Source organism: Pleurodeles waltl, chromosome 9 (genome assembly GCF_031143425.1).
Source record: "Pleurodeles waltl isolate 20211129_DDA chromosome 9, aPleWal1.hap1.20221129, whole genome shotgun sequence".
Taxonomy (NCBI): Eukaryota; Metazoa; Chordata; class Amphibia; order Caudata; family Salamandridae; genus Pleurodeles; species Pleurodeles waltl.
This window is the reverse complement of record NC_090448.1, coordinates 78,848,747-78,866,881: the sequence shown is the minus strand read 5'-3', so window position 1 is coordinate 78,866,881 and position 18,135 is coordinate 78,848,747.

Genomic DNA, 18,135 nt, shown 5'->3' with positions numbered 1-18,135 from the left:
CCCAAAGGACTCACCTGACTGCTTTCTGAGAAGGACTGCTGCCTTGCCGTTGCCCTGCTGCCTTGCTGCTCTCTGGCTGTGCTGAAGAAGTGCTCTACAAGGGCTTGGATAGAGCTTGTCTCCTGTTCCCTGAAGTCTTAGGACCAAAAATAGTTCATTTCTACAAGAAGAACTCCCTCTGCGGCGGAAATCGACGCACAGCCGGCAGAAAATGATGCACAGCCTGCAAATGGGTGAAAAATTCACCGCACGCTGAACCGGAACGATGCAGCCCGACTTCACAAGGAGAAGATTGACGCAGCACCAGCATAGCGACCAGAAAATTGACACATGGCCCACTGGATTGACACACAGCCGAGCCAGAACAATTCAGCCTGACTTCCTGAGAGGAATCGACGCAGCATCTGCCGTGCTGTAGAAATGTCCACGCAATGCCCACTGGATCGACGCAGCCCCCGTGACTTCCTCCTGCCAGCTCTGGATTTCAACGCATCGTCCCCGGGGCATCCGAAAGCCCCGCAGCCCAAAAAGGATCCAAGATCGAGCGCCGGAAATCGATGCAAAGCCTTCTCTGCGTGGAAAATAAACAACACATCGCTGTGTGCAGCCCAAAAAATCAACGCACACAACCCTGTTTTCCCCGCATCTCCTCCTCTGCGGTTCCTTGCAGAGATTTTGAACGCAAACCAGGTACTTTGTGCTTGTTTTTGAGAGACTAAAGACACTTTATATCATTTTTACAGTGATATTCCCAAAATATACTTATTGCATTTTAATCGTTTTGACATGCATTTATCCAGATATATATCATATATTTTTCTAACCACTGTGTGGTGTATGTTTGTGGTGTTCTACTGTCTTATTGCATGACTTATTGCCAAATACTTTACACATTGCCTTCTAAGTTAAGCCTGACTGCTCAGTGCCAAGCTACCAGAGGGAGGGCAGAGGATAATTTAGATTGTGTGTGACTTACCCTGACTAGAGTGAGGGTCCTTGCTTGGACAGGGGGTAACCTGACTGCCAACCAAAGACCCCATTTCTAAAAGCCATTATTGAACTCCTGGGTCAGGGCAGGCGTTAGGGGACATGTGGGCTCATTTTCATGGTCAGAGACCATCGAAACAGCCCACAGGTGCCCTTCCCTGCCCCCAGGGACACCCCGACTCACCCCCACCCACACCTGGAGGACACCCAAGGATAGGGGGACCCATCCCAGGTATGTCCAGGTAAGTTTTTATTTTATTTTTTTAAAGTGCCATAGGGGGGTCTAACTTGGGCCCCCCTACATAGCACTGTCCCAATGGCCATGCCCAGGGGACATAAGCCCCCTGGGCATGGCCATTGAGCAGGGGGGCATGACTCCTGTCATTATTAAGACAGGAGTCATGTCCATGGGGGTTGTGTGTCAAAAAATGACTCTAGTCAGTTTAGAGTTATTTTTCTGACTCTAATCTGACTAGCGCAATTCTTTGACGCACAACCTCCTGTTTCCCCTACGCCTCCCCCACCCAGGTAGCATTATTTATTTTGACTCTAATCGGGCCTTACCGTCGGCTAGCGGCATTCTTTAAATATGACACCCGGCTGGCGTACAGGAATGGCACTAGCCAGCGGTAAACTTTTTGACGCAAACCTGTGCTAACGCAGGTTTGCGTCAAAAAGTATAAATCAGGGCCTAAGTGAGAGGTGAATTCGGCTCCACTGGCAGAGTTGGCAGAATTTTGGTCACTCTGCATTACACTTGTAATGTGGAGTCCAGGCCAAATTCCGCCAACCATAGTGTGGCAGAGTCTTTTCTCGCATGGGGCTTGCCAATGGTATGTTGCGAGTATGAGCGTCCCTGCTGTGATTTTTTGGTGCTAGCAGGGCACCTAGCAAGATTTTCCCAGCGTGGTGAGAAAGCTGCAGCTTGAGCAGATAGTCTACTTGAGCGGCAGCCTAACCATCTTGAGACGAAGCACCCTCTAGAGCGTTGCATGGTGCCATTCACACTGATTTTTCAGAGAGGAATGATGTCCTGGTGTTAAAAATGAGGAGGAGGACCATGACGTGCCAATTTCCACCCGTTCAAAAAACTCTGAGGAATCTCATGCATTTTTCATGTCACTCCGTGGAATTCCACAGAGGGAAAATCCACAAGTTCTGCCCACCCCTACCAAACACAAGAGGTTCCAGAAACTCGTACCACCAGTAAATGGCAATTCTAAATCATCCAGTAATGTGCCCTAGTGAATTCCTTCCTGCATCTAGGTTATTCATTCATGCTAAATGGCGATTGAGTCTTAAATAATATTCATGAATAGCAATCACAATAAATGCAACCATTTCTCTACACTCCAAATGATTAAAAGTACATGACACACACAGAGATTTGCCCAGGATCACACAATTCAGACAAATGAAGGGGCAGATTTATCATTACTTCATGCAAGCAAGCCAACTTGCTGCTCTGTACTGTGAGAAACGGAAAGGGCAGGAATGCACCGTGTTTATCATGATATGGAGCATTCCTGTTCTTTCCTTGGACTGGTGCACAGTGCGCTGCCTTGCACCAATGCAGGCAGGAGGATTGTTTTTATACAGGAAGGAGCACCTACCCACACAAATAATCCTCAGAGGCTTTCTTCTCTTTGTAAGTGTGCTGCAGAATGCTGCATTCTTAGAAAGAGGAAACAACAATGAGAAATAAGGATATTTCTCCTTGTTGCGCCTCCTTTGGAAGGCGTAGCATTTTGATGCATTCCAAGGTTTACCATTGTTGGTAAATCAGGAAATGCCCCAAAATTCAATAGTGGATGTGTGGGAGCACCCACGCTCCACCCATGGAATATCACCCTGGGACAGAGTAACTCAAGGTAGTGATTTGCACTGCCTTGCGATAAATCTTATTTAGGTCTTGCGCCATCCTTGCACTCCCTTGTGTGGGACAAGGGCAACACAAAACCATGATAAATAGACCCTGAAGATGCTGGGATTCAAAGTACATCTACTTTGCTAAAGTTTGCAACTCACCGCTAGGCAGCTTCTCTTCTCACATTCCTTTCCCTGTTGTGTTTTAATTCAAAGAATGTTCGGTTAAAAATGTAAGCAGAGAGAAATTCCAGGGACAGACAGTTGATGCTCTCTCCTCGGGGTGGATAGACGCCAGGTCGTGTTCCTGAAATAAACTTAGTGTGATTAACACTACAACGGTGTTGATAATGCCTACAACAATTTGGTGACAAGTTCCAGTTCACACACGACCTGGGTCATCCTTGTGACCACTGAATTTTCCGGCCTGCGGATGTTCTGTACTCGGTGTAGTAGGAGAGATTCGGCATTGCTGTCTGGGTGATTGTTTCCGATCCTCTGCAGAGACCTGTCGGAGCATTGGGGGACAGAGTATGGATCGTTTGTGCTGCAAGGGGTCATTTGGGGGCACTGGATTTTACAGCCTGCATGGACGTCCTGAATTCAGTTTGGAGGAGAGATTTGGCGTTGCTGTCTGGGTGTATTTCCACGTCCCTGTCGAGACCTATCAGACTGTAGGGGAACAGAGTGCAGATCGCGTTTGGAGGCGCATGCAACTTCATAGAGGAGGAGAAGCTACGTGTCACTGACAAGCAGCGCATTAGGGAGGTCAGCTGCATGTCAGCTGCATGTCTGTACTCACATCACACTGTGAGCATCAAATAAACACGCAGCATGTGAAACAACACGGCAAAGTGCAGGCAGTGTGGTGATCTGCACACCAACAAAGGAACAGAGTGAAAATTAAACAAAGTGCTGGCAGTTTGGTGATCTGCGCACCAACAAGGAATGTGGTAGAAATTGAAAATACAATGAGATCTGTTTTTTGGGTGAACATTTAAAAAGAAAAAACATATTTTATTTATCAAATTTTATTTTACCTTGTGGCTGTCATTAGCTGTGTTAGTGTGTTCCATTCATGCTCATGGCGGCTCCACGTAATATTTTGCCACCACCCTTGTGTTTATCTCAACCTTAGAAACGTTAGAAAAGTATATATTAGCTGTTGATGGCCAAAAAATGTCTTCATTACACAAACAACTATTTTATTGAATGAATTGGGCTGTGAGGGTCAACGTGTTTTCAAATATTTACCCACTGTTTTAGGTCCCAATGGTCAACCAATGGATGATGTATTCAAAGCGGCCATCAAAAGGTTGGAGAATAGATTTGCTAAATAAACTAATTTAGTAATGGCCAGATGTAGGTTTTACACCATGAAACTATTGATGAATTTGTAGCGAGATTAAGAGAGTTATCTGTCAAATGTCAGTTTGGGACTATGACGGAGGAGTGATACATGATCAACTTATGGTACAGTGTCTGCATTGAAAAATTCAGGAGAGGTTATGGGCAGCCAAAGATAGTACACTAAGAGAGGCTATAGAAATGATGAAAGTTATTAAGGAATCACAGCGTTGTATTAAGGAACTTGAAAGGAAAGATAAGTTAAGTGATGTGATGGCAATGATTGATAACAATCCCTTTGTTGAACAAGAAGTTAATGTATTATCCAAAAGGCAGTCTTATCCAAGTCTAAAGGAAGAGAATCTACCCAGTGTGGAAGTATGTATCATTTGGCTGATTCAAAGAAGTGTTTTGAAACAAATAAAGAGTGTCGGAAATGTGGCCGCAGGGGTCATTATGCGCGAACATGTAAGGAAAACAGCAAAATTAGCAAAGATGTTAGATCCAGTGTCAACATGGTTGAGGAGGTTAACAACAATTCTAGTGATAATGTGATATTAGTTGTTAATCAAGAGGAATTAGCAGCTGCAGCAGGAGAGGAGGAGAAAACTAGTAGGCCTACAGCTGTCTTCAAAATAAATGATCACGAAGTCAAGCTTATGGTTGATTCTGGTTCGTTGTACACAATAATCCCTGAAACATTATTAAAAAATCATTGGAAAGATGTATCTTTGTTTCCAAAATATTTCACTCCAGGTGGATACCAAGGAGAAAAGATTCACTTACTAGGGTATATGCTATGACATATACAATTTTGGAACAGGTGTATTGAAGGGAAAGTTTATGTGGCGTCAGAATGGCCACCTATTTTGGGGTGGATACATCAATTTGATCTAAACATTGTAATCCATCCCAGGGCAACTAATCAAATATTAATATTGGAAGATCCACAACTACAAGATATTATAAGGGGTGCCCAAAATGTGTTTAAGGAGACATTGGGATGCTTGAAGGGATATGTGCACATAATTGTACTTAAAGAGGATGCTTTGCCAAAGACATAAATTGCGAAAGGTTCCCTTTGTGGTGAGAGATGAAGTTAAAAAAATAATTCAGAATATGTTGTCTGAAGGTATCATTGAACTGGTGGAGGTGTCTTCATGGATATCTCCAGTGGTGATTACTCAGAAATCCAATGGTCGTGTTGATTTGAGATCATTAAACCAGAACATAGTGGTTAACACCTATCCTCTTCCTAACATCAATGAATTACTTTGTTCTGTTAAACGGAGAAGGTATTTCTAAAAACTTGACTTGAGAAGTGCCTACCATCAGGTTAAGTTACATGTAGATTCTAAACATTTGACGGCATTTGTGACCTCTGAGGGCACTTTTCAGTTCACTCACATGCCGTTTGGACTAGCGTCAGCTGCGAGTGTATTTCAACAAATGATGACAAATATTTTCGGCAATATGAAGAATGTAATATTTTTTCAGGATGTCATTTTGATCATGGTAAAACTGTACAGAAGCATAATGTTATCTTAAAAGATGTACTAAAAGTTCTAGGAGAAGCTGGTTTGTTCTTAAATCAGGAAAAACTTACATTTTTAACAGAGGAAATTGAGCACTTGGGGTATACTGTATCCAAAGGAAATTATAAACCAAAGAGACGTTTGTTGGAGGCGATTAGATTGGCTCCTTCACCTACTGATAAGGATCAGTTAAGATCATTCCTTGGCTTAATAGGATATTACTCTAAATTTGTTAACAGATTTGCTGACAAAACTGAGAATTTAAGAAAACTATTGCAGCGGGGGAGTAAATTTATATGGGAAAAGGAACAACTGGATTGTTTTGTTAATATCAAGGAAGAAATTTGTAACTCAGACAGTCTTACTGCTTTTGACATTAAGTTACAATCTGTATTAACAGTTGACACTGGTTTGACTGGATTGGGAGCCTTTCTGTCTCAAATGCATGAAAGCACAGAAAGTACGGTAGAGTTTGCATCTCGCACTTTGACTCAAGCCGAGCAAAACTATTCAGTAATAGAGAGTGAAGCTTTAGTTGCGGTTTGGGGTGCTGAGTATTTCAGGGTATATTTGTGGGGGTTGAAATTTGTTTAACACAGTGATCACAAACCTTTGTCCAGGATTTTATCATCGGGGGCAGGCAAGGGGTTGGCCAGATTTGCTATGTTGGCAGCAAGATAACAAGAGTATCTTTACAGAGTTGAGTTTGTTCAAGGTTGAAAGAATGTACAAGTGGACTGTTTGTCCAGGCTATCTCTTGATTGGGAATCCATTGATTCACAATCTGTTAAAAATTGTGACACAGAAGGAGCCGTAGCTTCGGTCATAGATGTTGTTGAAGGAGGTTTGGGTGCCTTTACAAGGGATGAGTGGGAAGAAGAGATGAATACTGATAATTGTCTTAAGGAAGTTATTAAATTAATTTATAGGAGAACTAGGAGAGAGAGCGCATTACCTGTGTCAATGAGGCCTTATTTGAATGTTTTGGATGAGTTGTCGGTTTGTGGTGAGAATGTAATAATGAGGGGTGACCAGTATGTTCCACCTGTTGAATTAAGGTTTAGATTGTTCAAATATTGCAATGAGGGTCATTGAGGTCAAGGTCTAACTAGTAGGAGGTTAAAGGAGGTGTTTTGGTGGCCGTGTTTGGATGGACATGTCAAAGATTTGGCAGAGAGATGCAGTTTATGCAAGGAGAGTGAAAAGAGATTAAAGGTAGGTGACAAGAGAAGTTGTGGTCATCTAGAGGATCCCGGAAAACCATGGCATACTATTTGTCTTGATTTTATTGGACCTATTTCTAAAGTACCATTTGAACTGAGGTTTGCTGCAGCAATTGTTGATGTACGTTCAAGGTGGCTCATATTAAAGTGAATGCGAGATATCACTACTAATATAGCAATAAAGGCGTTCGAGGAAGTCTTTGAGGAAGAGAGTCTACCTTTGGTACTGATTACAGATAATGGGACTCAGTTGACCTCAAATGAAATGGTTTCTTTTTTGAGGCAGTGTGGTATGAGACATTCTCATACTTCTTTATACAACCCACAAGGAAATGGTATTGTGGAGAGGGCCAACAGATTGGTCAAGGGGACTATTCAATAGACTTTGAGCAATCATTGTAATGTAAAAAAAACAATCTCTGAAATGATTTGGGCCTATCGTAATAATATACATAGTACCTCTAATAAATGTCCCTTTCAGTTGATGAGAGGGCGTTCTCCAGGCTCCAAGTTAGTCCATTCTTGGCTTAGAGAGTGGATTGTGTCTGGTGGAGAGAAGGTAGTGGAACCAACAGAAGTGTCTAGAATAAGACTGGGTGACTGGGTTAAAATAAAATAGGGAAGAATAAGAGGAGGTATTTCTAAATTTAGAGGTCGTGTTTTGAAAGTTAGTAAGTACTATGTGGTGGTGGAAGGTGGTGAGAGGTGGAGTGTTAGAAACGTGGCTCTGTATCAGAGGGTTGATGAATGTGAAAAGAAAGATGATGAGGGATGTTCTTGAGCAATGTTGGTTGCGAATGAGAGAGACAAGGCGGTGACACCTGCTACAAGTTTAGGTGAACATGAGAGACATTTGGAGGGTGCTCAGAACATTCCGGGAAAGGGTATAGGTGTGGATGTTTTCAGGTTTAACAGAAGTTCAAGAATACATAGACCACCGGCGTATTTAAATGATTATGTTAGGTCTTGAAGTTTTATTTTCTGCTTATTAAGTTTTTGTATTTCTCTTTTCATTCCTCTCTTACAGAGTTCTTCAATGTAGTTTTGTTCTTATGCTTTTATTAGGTTTTGGAAAACATCTGCGTTTTATTTCACATGAGGAAGGGGAAAGGATGCGTTGTGTTTTAATTAAAAGAGTTTTTGGTTAAGAATGTGAGCGGAGAGAAATTCCAGGGAGAGACAGTTGCTGTTCTCCTCGGAGTGGATCGACGCCAGGTCATGTTCCTGAAATAAAATTAGTGTGATTAACACTACAATGGTGTTGATTATGCTTACAACAGCACCAAAGGAGGTAAAAGATGAACAACCTGTATGGAGTGTATGGTGGAATGAAAGTTGCTAATCGACCTGTGGACATCCCTTTCAAATGTTTTACTAAGTACTTCCTGGGGTAGACATACGCAGGGCCCTTATAAAATTGTATTTAAAGTGCATACAGTTCTTACTAGCATCTTGAGTCTATTGTGCGCCAGTGTTTTCAAACCTTGATTGAGAGGAACAGCAAATAGTAACTTTGCAACCTGCTGAGGGTGTTTGCAATGCTGCTTTATTATAACTCTTATGTTTTACAGCTTGGTTGACAGCTGTGCATTGAACTCAAATGACTACCAGGATATTTTTTAAATCTCAACCTCCATGAGTCACACTGATTTAGTTACCTTAATAGAATTCATATTCTCCAGTACCCCCAACTTCCTTTTTCTGTCTCGCCTACCAGCAGCTCTTGCTGTTTGTTAGCCAGACCAATTATTTCCTGTATGCACAGCATGGGCCTGTGTCAGCCCCTTGGTCGTTATTGGATGGCCTTGTCTTCTGTCTCACTTGACTGCTCCTGATTTGATGGCTTTCCTCCCTATTCATTTGTTTGCCCCACCTAGGACAGTCTGGTTGACTTGTAGCTTTTCTATACTAAAGTTGCTTCCACTGAGGGGACTAAAAGCCAGAAGTACAAAGCCCTTTTGCAGTCACAAATGGTCTGAATCACTTTTTTGCATCTATCAAAAGCACATTGAAATTTGGTAACACATTACCAAATTACAATTTGGGTTTGCGACCAAATACTGATTCGATATTCGGAAGCAGCGTGTTTAGGGTGTCCCTTTAAATTCTATAGTGGGCGGAATAGGTGGAGTTTCATACCATCCAATTCTGTGGAACTACATTAAAATTCTGCAAGATTCCATAGTATTCTGCACAGGGACAGAGTATGCACCACTATGTGCAGTGCGTACCCTAGGTGTCCTTACCTAACTATGTAAGGGCTCTGAGAGGTATCCACTCCAGCGCAAACCACTCAGATCGCTTACACTACACATACTTATGTAAGATGCACCAACGGGTATGTACTGCAGTGCAGTGTGGTGCATACTCCTTGGTGCCCTTAAATAACTTTGTAAGGGCACGGAGGGGTATCCACTCCAGTGCAGTGCATATCCCTCAGTGCCCTTATATACTTATTTAATGGCAACGAGGGGTATGCGTTGTACTGCAAGCAGTGCATTACCCTCAGCACCATCACATAAGAATGTAAGGGCACTGAGGGGTATGCACTGCACTGCAGTGGGTTAAACAGGGCTGTAAGAGGAAGGAGTCCCCCTCTGTTTATATCACTGCATTTGTAGTGTTTTTTAAACATAGAGGGACGCCTGCCCCTTTCAGCTCCGTTCAAAAACCAATTAAAATGCTGATTAATTCCACTGGTGGAGCAGTAAAATGTATTAGCAATTCCACCATATATGAGTAAAGTGAATTGACTAAATTCCTCTAAATCTGCCAGCGGAATTGAAACTTCAGCTCACCCCAACCAAATACTGAATTGGAATAGTATGTATTGATGCTTTGAGACTGAATTCTGATTGACGATTATACTGGGAACCCCCTTCTGAAACTTGCTGTAATCGAGCCCAGCTTTGCATCTGCCCTGCGAACAACTTACCAATGACCACATTTTCTCCATAAAAAATTCTAAGTCAGAAGGCAGTCTTTCCACCAGGTCAAACCTGGCCCCTGTATGCAACCTGTGCTCCATTGCAGTGGGCCTTACCTTTTAAATTTGTCCTGGTATGGCATGGCCAGATAACTGCAATTGGTGCTTTTTTTAACTCAAACTTTAAAAATTCATGTCTCTGGTTCTACTTATTGGATTTTTAGTGTAATTTGATTTATGAAAATATTCTCAAATTGTCTAAATTGGTTTGAGATTTTCTTGTGTTGTGCTTTTTTTGTTGAAAAAACATTAGCATTGGAACCATAGATCAGTTCACATCCAGGGATACCTAATTCCAAAGTGTGATAAAGCAGGAGAGACCAAACATAAATGGAAAAAAAACTGCAGTACAATAGTGGGAGAAAATACCCCTGCCTCATAAAGAAAAAACTGTTACATAAGGAAAGCCGTCTCTGCTGGAGGAGAGGTTAAATAATAGCACCATAGATTAGAAACAGTCAGTAATGTCCATTTGTATGCCTTCTGCACAGTAGACCTTGTCTATGGCATTTCTACTGTTAGTCGGCCTGTCACAATCCATGCATGAAAAAAGAGAAAAAAAGTGACGGGGGACTAAGAGAGGGAGGGTAAGATGGGGTGATGGAGGCAGCATATTCTTGTTGGCTGAGGTGAGACCCTAGCAAGGTAGAACCTTCCATTGCCGTCAGGGGTGGATGATTACACTCACTGTATAGCCTGTGCTCACCCATGGGTAGCTTGGCATTGAGCAGTCAGGCTTATCACAGGAGCAATGTATAAAGCATTGGCACAGCACACACAATAAATACACTGAGCATCACCAAAGAGACTTCACACATTGTGTGTGTAAAGAAGATTTGTATTTAACATATACCTTAATTAAAACACAAAGAACATCATGTAAATCTGTGCATAAATCACATTAAAAAATATCACTAGCAGTACTAGGCCCAACAGTGTCAAAAACAATATAAGCAATATGTACACTTGGGAAAAATCCTACATTCCCTCCCAGCGCCCTCATGCATAAAAACCGTTGTCAGCACTAGACCCACCCCAGCAATGGTCCCAACTCAGTATCACACAGCTATAGGGTGCACCCTGGTTCACAATGTTAGCAGCAATGTGTACACACAGATAATTTCAGCACTTTTTAATAGCTCCGCGGCCTAGGCAGCACGGGTAAAAAACAATGTTCACTGTGTTAGTCTTTTGGCAAGGAAGTAACATGTGGTGTAGTCAATCACAGGCAGTCATTTCTACATACTCACTACACACTGCTATACAATGCCACGGGTATCAGGCAGACTTGAATAGCACACACTTGCACACACTCGCCCCAGCACCCTAATGCAGTGCACTGATATCAGACAGGTCAGTTGTAACTGCGCTTGTAGCCCTCCTGGGCCCAAACCTTCCTCAGCCGTTCAACCCAATCCCTACTACCCTGTCCCCATGGGTTGGTGATGAAAGCAACTTTCCCCTGGATATTAGGCCAATCGTGGCTGGAGTCACACTTACTCAGGGTCCCGGGGGGGGGGAAGGTCGGGCTATGAAAGTAGATAACAGGATGATCAGGCAACAATCAACAAATGGAAGTTGAGCCGCCACTCAGGAAGTTCACTCACAGGACCCCGCACCATGCCTTCCAATGCGGGCCCCAGTCTGCAAAGCATGGAGAGGGTCACCCTAGGGCACTCACTGTTCACAATAGTACCCAACCAGGCCAGGTACTCCAGTACATAAATAGTTACCAATTCTGCACCTCCTGGAATGAGACACAATGTCTAGTGCGTGTTGACTTGAGTCACACCAGATGATTCCGATCACCCACAAAAAGTTACCAATTTCTGTCCCTCCTTGGAATGAGACACAGAGGCCCTCATTATGAGTATGGCGGTTTTCGGGCAAGACAGCCATGCAAAATGGCGCCACCATACCGGCAGTGGTGGCGTTAAAGCGACCGCCGTATTACTAAACACAAAACACAAACAGCCCAAATACAGACACAAAACTAACACCGTCAGGTAAACCCACGGTGAAAGAGTGAGTGATCAACCACCAGCCCCCCCATGCCAACACCATACCGACCGTCATATTATGAGGCAACCTCCAGCACAGCAGAACATGCACAGCAGAAAACGTTGGCGTTTTGCACCGCGGCGGAACAAAAAGGCACTGCGGTTAGTAGCCAACACCACATTGGCCAGTTCAAATATCCCACAACTGATAACCATACACACCTGACCATGCTCCCATATAACACCCCCCACCAACAATCCCTTGCGCCAGATCTGAGCAGCCACAGCCACACTCAAGACAAAGCAAACCCCAAAACACAGCAAACGAACATCACACAACATACATTGCACAAATCAACACCCCAGCCCACCAGCACACACAGCCAAACATCCCCACATCACCACACACCTCACACTGCACCCGACATGCACAACACATACCCACAACATGTCACAGCAGAAGCTCCCACGGTTCACAGTGAGTTGCAATTCATGATGGGTGAGATTATCAGACTAGAGCCACAGCTCATAGGAGTCCAGGTACAGCAAACACCCATAGCCAAAAAGACTGAGTTGTGGCAGAGGATCGTCGACAGGGTTAATGCAGTAAGCACATATCCACACACAATGAAGGACATCAGAAAGCGGTGGAACGACCTCAGGGGGAAGGCCCGATCTATTGCTTCCAGGCAGACGATAGCCAGCAACAAGACCGGCGTGGGCCCCCTCCTCCCCTTCAGTTGACAACCTGGGAGGAGAAGGTCCCAGACATCATGCACCCCAAGGGCCTCACTGGCATCAGCAGAGGGCCTGATTCTGGTAAGTCAGCAATACCCACAAGCACCAACCACCCATGCCCAGCATGCCTCCCCACCACTCTCCAACCCACAGCAACCCACCCCACTGCCCCCGTCCCAAACACCCATCACCCCATCTCCTCATATCACCCCACCCCACTCCCACCATCCCTACACACACACACCTAATGCATGGATGTCAACCACACTGTGAAGAACTACAGCACCCACAATCCTAACCAGATCAATGTTCTGCAGTGCAGCAGCTGTCTTTGCCAGCACTGGGAAGCCAGTCAAGCCAATGCATGCATCACAACAGGGAACATAACAACTACAGTCACACAACTTACATCTACCGTATCCATCCACAGGTACCCCTGCCATTGACACCCTGCAGAGAATGCCAGGCTTAGAGAGCCCTCCCCAGGATGAAGGCCCCACTGGATTTCTGGATGAGGACAACTAGCCTGGGCCATCTGAGGCCACTGGACAGTCCACCAATGGCACACCCTGGCCACACCGGATGCCCCTACCCATGTGGCAACCACACCACACCACACCACAGCCAGACTCTGAACCCATACCTCTGCCCCAGGGACCCATCAATCAGATGTGTGCTCCATAGTACAGAGGCCAGAGTCAAGGGCACCCAATGGCGGCCCTGCTACTACTTGGCGTGGGCACACTGTGCCAAGGGTACAGGGGGCCAGGGGTAGTAGGAGGGGAACCATGAGCCAAGAGTCAAGACAGCCACACCAACTGACTGCCCAGGAGGGCTTCAACCAAGTCCCGGAGGTATACCAGCACACCCAGGACACAGTGGCCCAAATCCTCGCTACTGTGCAGGAGACCCAGCGGCTGCAGGGGCAATACCAACAGACGGCCATGCAGCAGTGGCAGGACCACAACACCACCATAACCTCCATAGCAGGGGTGCTCAGGGACCTGGCCACTGTCATTCGTGCGTCCACCACCCACCCACGGGCCCCTACCACTGACCACATCCCATCACAGCCCTCCACGTCAGCGGCAGCCAGCGGCATGGAAGCTCTGCCGCAGGACTCGCAGGCCACCAGTACCCCGACCCCTGTAGCTGAGGAACCCCGACTCAAGCGACGACGTCCAACTAGACATACAGCCGGATATGATGGCCAGACCAAAACCACCGCCAGGAAGTGATCCTCTCCTGAATATTCTATCTTGTGTGTGACTGTGACACCTTGTCAACTGTCCACTCTCATATCACCATCTACCCATAGCCAGCACACTGGACCCGGACTAACTACAGCTGAATTCACCTCTCTGATGAACTCCACCGCCATGACCCCACTCATCACCCCTTACACTTGTACATATGAAATAAACAACTATTGAGCACAGTTCATGTCTGCCTATTTATTTGTCATGAATACACATGGAACTGGCAATATGTGTACACCTGCATAGACATGGGAGGGTGTCAGAGATGGGAACAAAATCCTGGGAGGATGGACGTATAGAAGGCAGTGGCTGGACATAATGTGTCAATAGAGGCAACAGGCCAAGCAGGAATCACAGAACACCACAACATTGTCCTGAAAGTAGAGCAAGACAGGGACAACAACCACTGTAGGTGTCACAGATGCCAACTCCACACAAATGTACTGTAGAAACAGGAATACCTTGCAGATATGTCAGCCAGGTTCACAACCACATGGCCAGTACTCACACACAATAACAACACTTCCCAACCCATTGGTCCAACCCGAGCCACACCCACACAAGACCTGACCCCATACCCACTGCCACCAACACCAATGTAGCACTGCCACCCAATGTCAAATCCCAGGATAGATGCTGCACACATGCAACAACCCTGTGTGGCAAACACATGGCACCTGCACTGGCAGCTCAGCGAACATATTACATACACATTGATGGCACCAGTGCACCAGCACAACAGCAGCCTAACTATGAGCTTGATCTGTACAGTGTGACTACCTAAGTCATGGGTACATGTGACACCTCCCCAACCCACTCGCGCCTGAGCTGCAACCAATAGCGTCAGTGGTCACAGACAACAGGTGTCATCAGGCAGACAGTTGTAGAGGACACATACTACACAGTTTACACATACCTGCATCTCAGCCAAAGTAATGTTGAATCAGCTCCACCCTGGAGTCAGCTGCATCCTCATCATCCTCCTCTTCATAACTCCCTATGTCTTCTTCATCAGCCACTGGCACAGCTACCCCCTCCTCTGCATCCAGCAATGTGATGCCTCAGGGCCAGATTGTGCAACATGCAGCAGGCCACAATGATCTGGCAAACCTTCTGTGGGTTGTAGAGCAGGGAACCCCCGGAGATATGCAAACACCGGAACCTGTCCTTCAGCAGCCCGAAGGATCTCTCAATGACCCGTCAGGTATGACCGTGGGCCTCATTGTACAGGTCCTCTGCAGCTGAGGTTGGATGCCTCGCAGGTGTCAGGAGCCAGGGCAGGTTGGGATAGCCAGAGTCACCTGTGTGTATAGAGAAAAAAGGCATGTCAAGACTGGGGTGGGGGGGAATGGGGCAGGGACACAAGAGTCCAGAGAGCTAAGGGCCACACTTATGCTGGGGTACATACCAACGGGCCATGCCCGGTCCCTCAGGAGTGGTGCCATCATGTGTGGGACGCTGCTGTTCCACAGCATGTTGGAATCATGCACAGAGCCTGGGTACCTGCCCGTCTCCTGGCAGATGTATTGGTCCGACAGACACACCACCTGCACACTGACCGAATTAAAGTTTTTGTGGTTTCTGTACACCTGTTCATTCCTCCTGGGTGGCACCAGGGCAATGTGGGTGCCATCAACGGCCTCAATCACATTTGGGATGTGTGCCACAAGGTAGAAGCAGTTTCGACAGTGGGCAATTCTGAACAATAGGAGAAACGGATATAGCTGGACATATGTTTCATCAGGGCAGACAGTACATCCCTCAGGATGTTGCTGAACATGGGCTGTGATACCCCAGCTGCGAAGCCCACTGTGACCTGGAAGGAACCTGAGGCAAGGTAGTGGAGGAATGACAACACCTGCACTGTGGGAGGGACGGCATTGGGATGACCAAAGAAATATATCTGCTCCAACTGGGCCACCAGTTCCATGATGGTTACACGGTTCAGGCGATAGGTCTGGATAATGTGAAGCTCCTCCAGGATGGCAAGGTTGACTAGGGGCCTGTACACCGGTGCATTCCTCATCCTCAACCATGCATAGTACCAAGGAACAGGAGAGAGGAGGTAAAATGTTGTGCAGCACAGATGTATGATGCAGTAGATTTCACACACATCACACATTGTAGATGTTAAACGGTTGCCGCTGTCTGCATGCATGGGACAGGTGGAAGTGAGATCATCCCACAGGCGTAACATGTCATGGCAGTAGGAGGTCACTACCTCCGTGCAACTCACCATCGGCTCACACTGTTGCCAGTGGGAGGCAGGAGCCATTGGTGATTGCCGCCAGCGGTGACAGTGATCTCCACGGTGGGCGTGACCCCCATTTAATGTACCCATGCTCACTTGACTCCTGAACCTGGTGCACTGAAGACCTACACTACGTGTGCTGCTGTGTTCTGACTCTGGTAGCCAAGATGTCGTGTCCTGCACGGGACAGGGCGCCAGCCTTCACCCAGGAAGAGTTGGAGCGGCTTGTGGACGGGGTCCTGTCCCTGTATGGACAGCTGTACGGGGCATCAGAGCAGCAGGTGAGTTCATTGTCATTGTCCTGTATGTGAGTTTTGCGCATGGGAATGGGGACCTTGGTAGGTGGCAGTATGAATGGAGCAAGGGTGCGTGAGGGCAGCACAGCAGCCACATGGGAGTAAGTACTCACTCTCACTTGTGACATATGTTGGCATGGTAGCTCTGGGTTGACACCAATGGTTAGCTGTGGATGTGCACTATGGGTTGTGTCCATCTGGGCAGGATTGACATCACGATGTAAGTAATGCCATGCAATCAGTGGTAGCGGGGCAGAGTCCTCTAATGAATAACTGTGTGGCCTCTTACTTGCTAGATCTGGTTGGCAGCACATGCCAACAGGATCTCCAGAGCTGGGGTGTCAGGGCATTGTGTTTGGTCCTGGCCTAGGGTGTATCCATGACCTCAATAAGGTGTCAGACACTGCATGTATGGTGGGGTGGCTGCACCAAGTGGTGACAGTGCTTCTTGACAATGGCCAAGGGGGGCTGCCAACCAGTGCTTCTTGACAATAGCCAAGGGGGCCTGCCAACTAGGAGTGCAGGATCCTGTTGGGTGTGCAGTCCTTTTTATGCTTGTCTCAACGGCCATAGGTAGTGGTGGGTATGACAATCCTTATGTACACTTTTGCATCTGTCATACCATCAGCTGCTGACATGTGCATTGTTGCGGTTTCCCCCATGGTGTTCCCAAGTTGTAGGATGTTCAGAGGTGGGCGTACGGTATCATGGCATTGCATCAAATGCAGATGTTCTACCCTGTGTGACTGTTATGCTGGCATTGACCGATTGCACCCTGTCGCTCTCTCTCTCTCTCTGGCTCTCTGTCCTCCTCTGTCTTTGTGTACATCAACATCATCTGGCAAAGGGGAAGGGGCACCGGTGAGTGGGGAAGCTGCAGTCCATGGGACCCAGGAGGCTGACATCAGCGGAGCCAAGGGGACCAGTGGGACGGAGGGTGGGGGGAGTGCCACGGGGTAGACAGGATCGACCACTACATCTTCAAATTCCTCCTCCGATGGAGGCTCCCTGGCGGTGGCAAACCCATCTGGGTCCACCCCAGCACCATCCTTGTCTGCCACCCTCCTTACCAGCACCACCCTCCCTTTAGCTCCCCACCCAGTTGCCCATGCCCGCTCACGCAAGAGGGTGGGCATCTCCTTCATCGCAGGCACCTTTGCCCCTGCCCTAGTCAGCCCTGCTGCCTTCAATGAGGAGGCTATTGACCTCCTGAGGTCCATCTCTGTGGGGCAGACAACTATTGTGAATTCCATCCAGGCATGGTATGCAAGGACAGACATAAGCACCACAGAAACCACCAACGCCATGCACACACTCAACACACACATGCAGACATGCCAACATACACAGCCTGCACCGACTCCCCAACCACCTACCCTCTTACAGTTGACACACCACTCACACCTGCAGTCAGCATCACATCAGTCACTGTTCCTGCCACATGTGCCCTCACTGCTCCTGTCACCACATCTCCTAGCCCCCATTCATGCACCCCATACACCACTGGCACAGACACCACGACTGTCAACACACCCACATGCAGCACATCCACCATACCTGCAGGCACAACCCCAACATACACTCACACTTCCCCCATGCCACCTCCCTACATCTCCTCCACACCTCCTCTCAGTATGTATAAAGGCA